Source organism: Nelumbo nucifera, chromosome 6 (genome assembly GCF_055504915.1).
Source record: "Nelumbo nucifera cultivar China Antique chromosome 6, China Antique-T2T, whole genome shotgun sequence".
In the NCBI taxonomy this organism is placed as follows: Eukaryota; Viridiplantae; Streptophyta; class Magnoliopsida; order Proteales; family Nelumbonaceae; genus Nelumbo; species Nelumbo nucifera.
In genome coordinates this window covers 35,663,258-35,675,277 of record NC_142654.1, presented here as the reverse complement: position 1 = coordinate 35,675,277, position 12,020 = coordinate 35,663,258, and the positions used below count along the sequence as shown (strand labels likewise).

The window sequence follows — 12,020 nt, the reverse complement described above, 5'->3', positions numbered from 1 at the left end:
CTTTCTCTTTCTCTACGTATTTTGCTCTGCTTCACTTCCAAGTTACTGTCCTCTATGGAAAAACAAAAAATAATGTCAACCGTCCGATCTTCATAAAAAACAAGCCTGCGTCATCGAGTAGCCACACCCTAGCTTAACTCTCGTACGTAAAGAAACACAATAGCTTTTCCATCTCTATATGCGAGATGAAATAAAATGGTAATAAATTCCCGAAAAAGAGTAAAAAGATAATAACGAACCCCACGTGGCTGGTTGGGTACTCCGGTTTCATTCCGAGTTCCGATTTAATCGGCGATGCTTCGAAGAAACCGATGGTTTTTTTATCACTCTCAAGTGTGACCTAAAGATATTACTATTTAACATCCCCAGTATTAAAATTCAGTTCAGATGTCCTAAAAATTCATCCCGAATCCAAATTCTACAAAAGTCCTCGCCGACATATCGAGTAGTCGCTTCTCCCTCCCGACTCCCGACTCTCGACTCCCACCTTCCACATCCATCTCCATCCCTTTAGCCCAGCGCCCGCCCCCTCTCTCCTCCCCGCTTGAGTAGCCAAAGCCAAGCCAGTCAAGCATGTTTTCCTTCCCCATTCAATCCCTTCTCCCCGGAATACCACCAAAAATTTTGAAATGCGGTTTTCCGATATGGCGCAAATGTTATCTCTCACCACCTCCTTTCACTTCCGTTACTCCTTAACCGCTGACTAGTTATAGAGATAGAGAGAGGTGGGAAAAGGAGAAAGTTTAGGAAGCTCGAAGCAATATTGTTTTTCGGTTTGTGGAATGACGGATTACCGGTTACCGACGATGAATCTATGGACGGACGACAACGCGTCGATGATGGAAGCATTTATGGCTTCTGATCTCTCTCAGTTTTCGTGGGCGCCTTCGGCGTCTGCTTCCACGACTACTACTGCAACTGACCCTTCGAGAGCCACGCACCAATCTCAACCGTCGATGTTCTTCAATCAAGAGACGCTGCAGCAGCGGCTTCAAACCCTAATCGAAGGTGCTCGTGAGAGCTGGACGTACGCGATATTCTGGCAATCATCTGTTGACATTTCTGGTGCTTCTCTGCTCGGATGGGGCGATGGGTACTACAAGGGTGAAGAGGATAAGATGAAGAGGAAGGTGACGGTTTCTCCGGCGGAGCAGGAGCACCGGAAAAAGGTACTCAGGGAGCTCAATTCTTTGATTTCCGGTGCCCCGCCTTCTGCCGACGATACGGTGGATGAAGAGGTTACCGATACCGAATGGTTCTTTCTTGTGTCGATGACGCAGTCGTTTATCAACGGTGCCGGGCTTCCCGGTCAAGCCTTCTTTGCTTCGTCTCCCCTGTGGCTTGCCGGAAGTGAGAGGCTTGCAAGCTCGTCCTGCGAGCGGGCGAGACAAGGACAGATTTTCGGTTTGCAGACTATGGTGTGTATACCATCGGCCAACGGTGTCCTTGAATTGGGCTCGACGGAGTTGATATTCCAGAGCTCGGATCTGATGAATAAGGTTAAGGTTTTATTTAATTTCAATAATCCTGAGAGTGGTCCTTGGTCGACGACGCAGACGGATCAGGGCGAGAACGATCCGTCGTCGCTCTGGATCTCGGATCCGTCGATGCTCGACATTAAGGAGTCTGTGAATGCAGCTCCAGCTGCTTCAGCTGTTGCTCCTCCTAATCAGGAGATTTCGAAGCCAATTCAGATCGAGAATCAAAGCACAAGTAATCTAACCGAAAACCCTAGCACGATTTCACTCCAAACCAAGCACCAAAGCCACCATCAACAGCAGCAGACACAGGGTTTCTTCACTAGAGAGATAAATTTCTCTGACTTCGGGTTAGAAGGAAGCACTACAAAGAAAGGAGTTACTCAATCCTGTAAGCCCGAATCCGGTGAACTTATGAATTTTGGGGGGAGCAGGGGAAACATGAGCAGTGCAAATGGGGCTCTGTTCTCGAATCATTCACAACAATTTGTGGCAGATGACAAGAAGAAGAAGTGTTCTGCCTCATCAAGGGGAGAGGAAGGAATGCTATCCTTCACGTCTGGTGCAGTCGTTCCTTCCGCCTGCGTGATGAAATCCAGCGGTGAAAATTTAGACTCCGATCAATCCGATCTTGAAGCTTCGGTTCGAGAGGTTGAGAGCAGTAGAGTAGGAGAGCCAGAAAAGAAGCCTCGGAAGAGGGGGAGGAAACCCGCAAATGGCCGAGAAGAGCCTCTGAACCATGTGGAAGCAGAGCGACAGAGGCGGGAGAAGCTGAATCAAAGGTTCTACTCTCTTCGAGCTGTGGTACCAAATGTTTCCAAGATGGACAAAGCTTCCCTCCTTGGCGATGCAATTTCCTACATCAATGAGCTTAGAGCGAAGCTGCAAGCAGCTGAATCTGATAAGGAGGCACTGCAGACCCAAGTAGATTGTCTGAAAAAGGACCTTACATCCCGGATATATCCGGGACCTTCTCCCCAACCTGATAAAGATAGAGATGGGAAAATTTCGAGCCAGCAAGGAAACAAGGCATTGGAGATGGAAATTGATGTGAAGATTCTTGGGTGGGAGGCAATGGTTCGCATCCAATGCAACAAGAAGAACCATCCAGCAGCAAGGCTGATGTCTGCTCTTAAGGACCTCGACCTGGATGTACACTATGCGAGTGTGTCGGTGGTGAAGGATTTGATGATCCAACAGGCCACCGTTAAGATGTCAAGTCGAGTTTACACTCAGGAGCAGCTCAGGATTGCTCTTTCTTCCAAAGTTGCCGATAAATGATTCAACTACTCTGACCTCAGGTTTGTATTTCCATGAAATTGGCAGAGGTGTAGGTTGGAGGAGCATTTTGAAATAATCCCACCGGGCATAGCTCTATGTAAAATATGAAGTAGCTTAATTGCTTAGTAGCTTTTATTTTATGATCGAACTTTGACAATTTCTGCACTGAATTTGAAGAAGGATGGAGGAGGAGAATCCATCCAATGGCTGGCGCTGAAGCCTGACCTGCGAAGAAGAGGAGAAAGGATTAGATCGAGATAAAGAGGATGGACTGAGTAATACCTCCATCCGAGTAAAAATGGTGACACAAATGGCCTTCTCCGTTTTCAACTTCAAACTATTTGGCTCTCTTTGTATCTCTCTAGCTATGTATTTCTGGTTGAATTTTCAACCAATCCAGAAATTTAGGTAAGAAGTACATACATTGTCCTATTAACTGATTATTTCTTTGCATAAAATCCCAAGGCCTACATACAAACCAGCCCCCATTGCTGAGTCATGTCGTCTTGTTTCCACTTTTCAGAGAGCTCAGAGAAGAACCTCCAACATAGATGATGGTTCCTCTGTGATGTTGGAAGAGGAGCCAAAAAACAAAGGATTGAAGGTTTAGTCTGGTTGGTTTGGTTTTATCTTTTTGTTTTTGGTATGTGAAATGCAGGCAGAACTTGGCATATGTATTCTAACACAGGATTGGTTTCTGAGATTGAGAACATTATGGAAATTGGGATGTGAGGAAGTCCTTGAAGGATTTCATTAAGGTTCCTTTGGGTAAGGTAAATAGACTTATTTCATAATAAATACTTACCTGGGTAAGTGCTTTTAATCTTCGTTTTTCCTCTGCTCTTTTTCTTATTTCTGTTGGGCCTTGGTCGAATTTGTGTGTGGTGTGCCTTTGGGGTTTGCCATGGGTACCCATTTATTTTGTAACGATGTTATCGTTCCTGGCAAACCTTTTTCCGGCAATCTTCGAATTCTCTTTGGCAACGATCAAGCTCCAAATGTTTCGGCTTCTATAACAACATGGATGGGTAGTTTTTTTGCACATTTTACGTCCTTACCGTTACAAGTTATAACTGTTGTGCACTTTTGACTTTCTATGGGGTCCATTCGTTGAATGTTTTGAAGGTGGAGCGTTAGGGAGAGTTTTGTAATAGGAGGTGATCTTGGGCCTCTCTCGCTTTTATGTTTTCAATTATGCCATGGATTGGGTGCCATGATACTTGCATTCTCTATACCCTTTGAGGGTTTTGTGTAGTTGATCCGGACTCATTTAGTAGGGAGACACACTTGCTGGCTTCATCTCTGTTGGAGGCATTTAGTTGACCTTTTTGGCGTTTCTTAAATTTGCATCGGTTGCAGTTCTCTCTGGCGACATTCAAGCTCAAAATGTTTTAGCTTTTATAACGACATGGATGGTGGTTTTGTTGCACATTTTACATCCCTACAAGTTACAGTTACAAGTTACTTCTTTTGTGCACTTTTGGCTTTCTATGGGGCCCATTCTTTGAATGTTTGAAAGGTGGAGCATTAGGGAGAGTTTTGTAACAGGAGGCGATCTTGGGCTTTTCCTGCTTTTACATTTTCAATTATGCCACCATGGTTCTTGTTTTCTCTATACCCATTGAGGGTTTTGCGTAGTTGATTTGGACTAATTTGGTAGGGAGACACACTTGTTGTAATTTTTCTACTTTGTAACCTTTGTAACCTGAGTACTTATGGGAATGGATATCAGTTATCCAAGTAAGTGGTATTTAGGAAAAATAAAATTTTCGATGAACTAAACATAAATCTTAAAAAAAGGACATAGGGAACTAAATCTCATTAACCAATATTTTCCCCCCTCAAAATCTCAAAAATGAACGGGCCCTAAGGACAATTTCCCCAACTTCAATAACTAAATGCAGCCATCGTGTTTGGCAATGGATTGGTCATCTTAGTATAGGTCAATAGAAGGGTGTGGCAAGCAATTCCCACCAGTTTAAAGGCAATTCATGCACAAACATGGCTGTGTGGTATTTGGTTCGTTATTGTTGTGCTCTATTAAATTGGTAATGGTTCTTACTATCTATCTACCAGAAAGAAAAGGACGTTCCCCCGAGACTGCTTCTCTATTACATCCATTCAATCCTTTTGTGAGAGCCGGATCGTCGGGACTCGGCATAAAACGAGCTCCAGAGGTGACGAGGTAGGTGAGGAGGATTTGGTCGGTTTATGAAAATACGGGCCCATCAATTGATGGATCATCCGGAGATAGAAATATAATTTATTGGACTGGCCAACAATCCCTGCGAGTTAAAGGCAATTCATGCGCCTGCCTTTGGCATTTGGTTTACTATTCTTGATGTTCCACTGGCCCTGCTTCTGTCTTCTATCGGAAATAAAAAGAAAAAGAAACTTATCATCCCCTCTTGCAAGTTGCATCCCTCCATTTCTAAATATGACAACTTTAGAAGCGGATCTGAATTTCTAAGTATGATGATTTAAGCCATATTTAAAACCAATAGGTATTTTTTAGAATATGGTGCTATATTGGTATATCGTTTATTTTCATAAAATATATTTTTTTTCTTTTTTGTTTGGGATTGTTGCCAATTGCCGCCACATAGACGTTTTAAATGCCACATCAGCATACTGATGCTATCAACAGTAAAAAAACGAGCAAATACCAAGCCATGAAAACATTTCTTTTTTTTTATTTGCAACTGTTGGTGGTTTCTGCCACATAGGCATTTTTCAATGCCACATCAGGATACTATTAAAAAAAGGGAGGACACAACAAAAAGGATGTTACTATCAACAGTCCTAAATTCTTGCCCCTTTCTATTCAAGAAAATTGGGGTCACTAGAATGTCCACTAAGATGTGACCCCAATTTTCTTGAATAGAAGCAAGGATTTGGGACTGTTCATTTTTGTCAATGTTTGGATGGTTGATAAAGAAAAATTAGATGACACTCAAATGACATTTTTGTCTTTTCAAATACCACTTAACGGCTGGTTAACGGTTAGTTAATGACAGGTGTTGGATTGACATGTTTTGATAGTTTGGGTACTGAATTGTCATTCTTTAAAGTTTGGGGACCAAAATGGCACTGGCCCAAAGCACATGGTACTAATCGAGAATTTCATACTGATATGAAAAATGGATATGAGACATGGTGCTGTTGTGACACCATTTTTCAAAAAAACAACATCAGTTTCAAGCACTAGCCAAAAATGACATTTTCTCATACTAACCTTTCTCAATTTCCAAGGTGTGGTCTAATAAAACATTTTTAGAAAAACATATAACCAAACAGCTAGCATGGTCTGCAAAAATGCTATTGATTAGGAATGGAAATGGGGCGGGGATCATATTCCCCGACCCCGATTCTAAAATTAATCCCATCCCTGTCTCCGATCCCTGTCGGGGATAAAATTTGTCCTCCATCCCCGATCCCCGATCCCCGATGGGACCCAAATCCCTGATTTTTTTTGATAATAGTATTTTTTCGAAAAATAAATTTACTTACAATATATAAAAATTTTAAATTATAAATAATCAGGGTCAGGGCAGGGTGGGGAGCTCAACCACCATCCCCGACCCCGACATCGATCGGGGATTCCTATTAATCCCCGTTCATGTCCCTGCCCTGCCAAAACAATCCCCATCCCCGACCCCATCGGGTTGGGTCCTTGTCAGGGATGGGGAAAATTTCCATTCCTATATATGGCTGGCATTGTTTCTCAAGAAAAAACAACATTGGTTCCAAACACTGGCTTAACAGATTGATGCTTTAGTTAACATTCACAACAAAATAAACCCCCACAAGGGGGCGGGGGGGGTTGCTTCTAGACATCACCTTAGTGAATAGATCTATTTCACTATTTAACTTGGATTTGCATGATTCAAGTTTAGTGAGAAACAAAATTTAGTATTTGATAGTGTAGGAGTCATCTATAAAGGGCTCTATTTGTTTGGCACACCATTGTTCATTTGGTAAACATTCAATCCTTTCCTTATGCCTCTTTATTATAAAATCTATTTATATCTTTTTCTGGTAAGCCAAAAGGTGCTATGATAGCATGTCCCCACAAAATCACAAAAGCACATATACCTAAGATCCCAAGGAAGAAAATCAGCAACAACAATACCACCAGAAAAGACATTATGTGCTAACCAATCAGCCGCTTAGTTTGCTTCATGATATGATTGGATGAAAGAAACATTGGGGAGCGGGAAAATTCTATTTATACCATTATATTAAAACTGATCCTGCTATGTGAAAGACATTTCCTTTTTCCCTCACCCATTATCTATTTTGTCATTTTTAAAAAATAACTTAAGTAGCCAATAATCTTTAAGATTTTTATCTTTCTTCATTAACTTACCATTAACTCTCTCTTCTCCAATAACTCATTCCATTAATTCTCTCTCCTCCCAATTACTCCATCAAATTGCTTAAACTTCATTGAATACTTTTTTTTTTTTTTTACTTTTTGTTTTTCTTTAGAATTGAATGACACACTTTATTTACGAATGATCATTTCAGATCAACATTGGCTTGGGCTCAGATCAAGCCCACAAATTCTAAGGTTTAGTCAACTATTTTCTACCAGTTTCGGCTCAGCTTAGATTCACATTAAGTCCACTACACATAATGTGGGTTGGGCCCATAACTCATAAGCTTGACCTAGAAGTTAAATGCATATATCGTAAATATTATATATAGTATTTAGATAATAAATTTTATATAGATACATGGTATAATATATTAATATGTAGATAACAATTTTTTATTAAAACTAAAAAAAAATAATTTATAAAAATTTTAGTTTTATAATTTGACATGGGCAATCTTGTCCCTATCCCAAGCCAAAACATATATTACTAGGCTTGCGGTGTAGGTCGGGTTCGGCACGTGCAACGTTAAAAATTGTTAATGGACTATTAAAACCCAAACCCAAGATCTTTTATTTTATTTTTGGTTCATTAATGGAGTATGCTTATATTAATTGAGCCACCATCAATTAGGAGTATTAGGATCGCTTTGACCCATGTTCATCTCTGTACTTTTACTTTAATTTCATGGGCACCTTCGGCTTCAATTTCATTTAACAAAACCCATGTGTTGCACAAGTCTCAAATAGTATTATTATATAGCAGATGCTTGCCTTGATTTTAGTGTAGGTCATAAAAGAAATTTTTATGATAAATGTCATAAAAGTTAAAATTGATTATCAATGTCAACTTATGTTTTTACCCCTTAATAATGCTGCATAGCATATGTCACTACATTAGTATTGATAAATCATACAAAGGTACACCTCTTTGAGGGTGTATCTTGGGTTGGATTGGGGTCCTGCATGTATATGAATGCATATATTTTGCATTTTAGATTCTTGATTGATGTATTATTTATGAAATTATGTGATATCTATACATCCTCCTATATTAATTATATTGTTTTTTAATATATATCATTAAAATATACACATTTCTTATAATGGACCTAGGACTCTTGGTTTGACTAGTAACCTAAAGCAATGGCTAAACATTTACCATCTACTAAAGCGACCAGAATCCAATTCTTTGCAAATTGCAAAATTGTTGGTTTTGGCGATCTGTACTGGCTGCACTGATGCTCTAGCCTCCAATTGGCAATCATAGCATGGCTCTTTGGAACTTGGATTCAGTCCTCACCTAATGGTGTACACTGTCCTCACAACCACTTGCACCCGTGTATTGGGAATATCTCCATGTTGATATATTTTTATTCATGGGATGGGAAGATACTCTCCCAATGCACAATTGTGGGTGGCTGTGATTAGGTGTGAGCACGATTTTGTGAGTACTGAATCCCATCTCGAGCTCGACTCCGATCAGAGCAACCTTGTATTCAAACCGTTCAAACAGTCTTTTACAATCTTGAATTGAGAATATCTCTCCATAAAATAAAATATATAAATACAGAGATATTCCTAATACAAGACTGTAAAAGTTGTTCGAACAAACGTTGCACTGACTGAAGCCGAACTCTAACAAGACTACTTCCAAAGTTTGTTATGATCAATCTCTCTAAAGAATATGATGGGTCGATTGGCATTCCTTATCCATTGCTGCAAGTTGCTCGGATTCTCAGATGATCTTTGCACATTGTTCCACGATTATATTCTCCGAAAACAATGCAGATTCTTTTCTAGGTACGATTTTAGACACAGTAAGGGAATGCGGCAAGGAGGAATAAGGATGCTCACTTTCTCTATATCTTTTCTTTTATTTAGAAGGAGTTTCTATCGATCCCGCATGCTGAACAATTCTATTACTACGGGCCAGCTTCGAGGTTCCAGATTTGGTAGGGACCAGGTTTGTTTGAACCACTTACTTTTTATTTTATTTTTATCACGGTTTATTAATCTTTAGTGAAGAAAATATCAATGAAGTATTGCATCTTAATTCGGTCTTACAGCAGTTCTACATGGTGGTCAGGCCAGGTTATTAACTTTGCTAAGTCTTTTTTTTGTATAAATTTATTTGCACCAGTACAAATGTAAAAAATGTAAATTTTTGTTTAATTTTGTTTTGAATTTTGCTTTGTTCTACTTGATGTTTTAATTTACTTTATTTGTAATTCAATCAAACAAAATAATCTAAAATTTGAAGCAAAAATAGGTCAGAATTTACACTCAAATCATTTGCAGAGCGAGAGAAGCAATTATGAATGACCTGGGTGTAGTTGAGATGAAACAAACCAACCCCTATTTGGGTGGCAATTTGCTGGATACTAGAAAAAAAAATTCATCTTGGAATTTTATTATTGAGAAAATGAAGGCCAAGTTAATGGGGTGAAAACCTGAAAACCAAACTAATCAAATCTACCCATGCCGCACTCTCCCTCTTTATTATCATAGTAGCGGGGACCTTGCGATGCACAGGCTTTATTATTATTATTATTATTATTATTATTATTATTATTATTATTGTTGTTGTTGTTGTTGTTGTTGTTGTTATTATTATTATTATTACTTTTACTGATGTGGCGCGATCTGATTGCTCCCTGCTGGAGGATGATCTGGCTTCTAGTCAGACGACGTGATAGGTGAATCTGCAAGACAAGATCAGAGAACCCAGGGTGGCTAACCTGGTGAGGTCGCTCCGATGCTTAAATCAATAATCTGATGCGAGCTGAATTGAGAGCTTAGAAAGCTTAGAGAGCTAGAGAGCAGAAAAATCGCGCATACCTTAAGCCATTAGAGTTGGTGCCTTTATATACTTGAAGTAGTCGTGAAGATCATGAAAGAGCTCCGGGATATCCGGGATGTGGAGTTAGAGTTCGCTCTGCTTCCGAAGGACCAATATACAGGTAAGGCTTATCTCATTCCACTTCCGATTCTGGCGGAGTTAGGATAAGTCCTCATCATGATCCTAGAAAAGTCGGGATCTGTTAGCTCATCATGATCTCGAGAGATTCGGGATCCGTTGGAGAGACATCCAGAGTTGGTTACGCGAGAGTCAGTTACATGGCGATTCGTGTTATTGGTTTCGAACTGATACTTCGGTCTTTTCGTTCCGAACTGTCTTGAACACCGAGGTGCCTCGATGTTGAGGTGAACCTTATACCGAGGTGAGACTTATGCTAAGGTGGCCTTGCATCGAGGTGAGCTTTATGCCGAGGTGGCCTTGCACCGAGCTCAATTGTCGCGAACTATGTTTGCCAGGTTGAGTTGTCTCCTCTTTGTCAGGTCGTGCCCACGTGTCCCCTCTTCACTAGGTCAGGGCCAAATCACCCTTCATCAATGGCCCCCACTCCCTGAGCCAGGGGTCTCAACCTGATGCGGGGAGTTAATGACGAGTACATGTAGATTTGGCACGAGGTCTAGGCGGTCTGACGGGTGAATCATTGGTCGAACCAGCTCGGCCGCTTGGCTCAACCAGGAACAACCTAGGTCACGTTAGGTGTACGCGCGGACGTCAAGCCGTTTTATAAACTCCGCGGATGTCAAAACGCGCGCTAAACTGATTTCAACCTCGGGGGTCGTGCAACTGGTTTTCCTAGGAGCCATTGGATCATGACGATCTCGACCGTTGATTCCCGGATACATTGGCTATAAATAGGGGGCAAGGGACTCATTTTCTTCGCCACAAGTTTGATAATTCACATTCTGAGGTCGCGCTCAAGCCCTTTAGTTCGGTGTCTTCCCAAGGTCGTCTTCCTTTCTTCAGTTCGGTTTCCCTTTGATGAGTCTTCCCTAGCTCTCCTTTTTTATTCCGCGTCTTCCATTATGTCTAGTTTCAGTTTTGATAGTCTCTTAGATGGGAGCGGTGAATCCGCTGGACGAGGTGGGTACCTCGGCTTAGGCCATAGATCGTCCTACCAAAGAAGTTACTTCGGGTTAGGATGCGGTCCGTGATCCTCCCGAGGTGGAGTCACCCCGGGGGGAGCGAGAGGCCTCAGGTGATCTGGCTTCCACCTAGCATCGAGGTCGGTAGCAAGATAACTTTGGCCCGTCGACAATGATGGCGGACAGGCTCCTATCCCTAGTAGCCCGGTATAGGCTTCCGAACAATTTAGTCTACAATATTCCCCTAGGAAACTTCCCTTGGGAGCATGGTCACGACGAGATTGTGATCTTTAAGGAACAGCTCGTAGTTGGTCTTCGTTTTCCACTTCACCCCTTAACAGTCGAGGTCATAAAACTTTTCAATATTACCATTGACCAGCTGCACTCGAACTCCAATCGTAACATAGTAGGAACCATCTCCCTTTTCCACGACTACAACCTTCCTCTCAACCTTGATATCTTTTCCTCCATTCTTTCCATAAAAAAGAACTCGTCCTGTGTTCTACCCGAACACAGGCGAACTTACTACCTGTCACCACGTCTGGGCTACAAAATCTTGCACGAGCTCCTGAACAAGGTCCCGGCCTAGAAAAGGCGTTACTTTGTTGTCCACAACACTGAGGGGTGACCTTTCCCGACCCACTGGAGGGTGGCCATCCAAGACCCCGGTGTCAGGTTGGACCTGAAGACAAGGGAGGCGCTCCGAACTTGGGCGGAGCACGGCTTGAAGTTCGTGGACTATGTGCCCGAGGAGAAGCTAGTGTAGGCCGGTCTGAGTCCTGGTAGGTCACCATTTATTGTATTTCCTTTGTTTTATTTTGGTATTATTTCTAATGGTTTGCTTTGGTTGCATCTATCATGGACATACCCACGACTGAACTCATTGGGAGTATGAAGAAGGGGAAGAAGAAGCGAGCTTCAAAAAGATCTCGCGTTGAGTC

The 12,020-nt window shown here is 41.6% G+C and overlaps 1 pseudogene across 3 annotated transcripts; it reads left to right on the top strand.

Annotated features, from left to right (window-relative positions):
• The first annotated feature begins 385 nt into the window (after window positions 1-385).
• LOC104608778 (transcription factor MYC2 pseudogene) lies at window positions 386-3,584 on the top strand (annotated as a pseudogene). 3 transcript variants are annotated; one of them, XR_016077494.1, is made up of 3 exons: window positions 386-2,779; window positions 2,937-3,167; window positions 3,283-3,584. The product of XR_016077494.1 is annotated as a transcription factor MYC2 pseudogene, transcript variant X2 (transcript). The 3 variants fall into 3 exon arrangements; XR_016077495.1 differs by having other exon boundaries at window positions 401-2,779; window positions 2,940-3,167; XR_016077493.1 differs by lacking the exon at window positions 3,283-3,584 and having other exon boundaries at window positions 401-2,779; window positions 2,937-3,217.
• Window positions 3,585-12,020: the final 8,436 nt, after the last annotated feature.